This window comes from Schistocerca cancellata, chromosome 8 (genome assembly GCF_023864275.1).
Source record: "Schistocerca cancellata isolate TAMUIC-IGC-003103 chromosome 8, iqSchCanc2.1, whole genome shotgun sequence".
In the NCBI taxonomy this organism is placed as follows: domain Eukaryota; kingdom Metazoa; phylum Arthropoda; class Insecta; order Orthoptera; family Acrididae; genus Schistocerca; species Schistocerca cancellata.
This window is the reverse complement of record NC_064633.1, coordinates 317,804,311-317,805,462: the sequence shown is the minus strand read 5'-3', so window position 1 is coordinate 317,805,462 and position 1,152 is coordinate 317,804,311.

The window sequence follows — 1,152 nt, the reverse complement described above, 5'->3', positions numbered from 1 at the left end:
CTTTATACACTCCTGGAAATTGAAACAAGAACACCGTGAATTCATTGTCCCAGGAAGGGGAAACTTTATTGACACATTCCTGGGGTCAGATACATCACATGATCACACTGACAGAACCACAGGCACATAGACACAGGCAACAGAGCATGCACAATGTCGGCACTAGTACAGTGTATATCCACCTTTCGCAGCAATGCAGTCTGCTATTCTCCCATGGAGACGATCGTAGAGATGCTGGATGTAGTCCTGTGGAACGGCTTGCCATGCCATTTCCACCTGGCGCCTCAGTTGGACCAGCGTTCGTGCTGGACGTGCAGACCGCGTGAGACGACGCTTCATCCAGTCCCAAACATGCTCAATGGGGGACAGATCCGGAGATCTTGCTGGCCAGGTAGTTGACTTACACCTTCTAGAGCACGTTGGGTGGCACGGGATACATGCGGACGTGCATTGTCCTGTTGGAACAGCAAGTTCCCTTGCCGGTCTAGGAATGATAGAACGATGGGTTCGATGACGGTTTGGATGTACGGTGCGCTATTCAGTGTCCCCTCGACGATCACCAGTGGTGTACGGCCAGTGTAGGAGATCGCTCCCCACACCATGATGCCGGGTGTTGGCCCTGTGTGCCTCGGTCGTATGCAGTCCTGATTGTGGCGCTCACCTGCACGGCGCCAAACACGCATACGACCATCATTGGCACCAAGGCAGAAGCGACTCTCATCGCTGAAGACGACACGTCTCCATTCGTCCCTCCATTCACGCCTGTCGCGACACCACTGGAGGCGGGATGCACGATGTTGGGGCGTGAGCAGAAGACGGCCTAACGGTGTGCGGGACCGTAGCCCAGCTTCATGGAGACGGTCGCGAATGGTCCTCGCCGATACCCCAGGAGCAACAGTGTCCCTAATATGCTGGGAAGTGGCGGTGCGGTCCCCTACGGCACTGCGTAGGATCCTACGGTCTTGGCGTGCATCCGTGCGTCGCTGCGGTCCGGTCCCAGGTCGACGGGCACGTGCACCTTCCGCCGACCACTGGCGACAACATCGATGTACTGTGGAGACCTCACGCCCCACGTGTTGAGCAATTCGGCGGTACGTCCACCCGGCCTCCCGCATGCCCACTATACGCCCTCGCTCAAAGTCCGTCAACTGC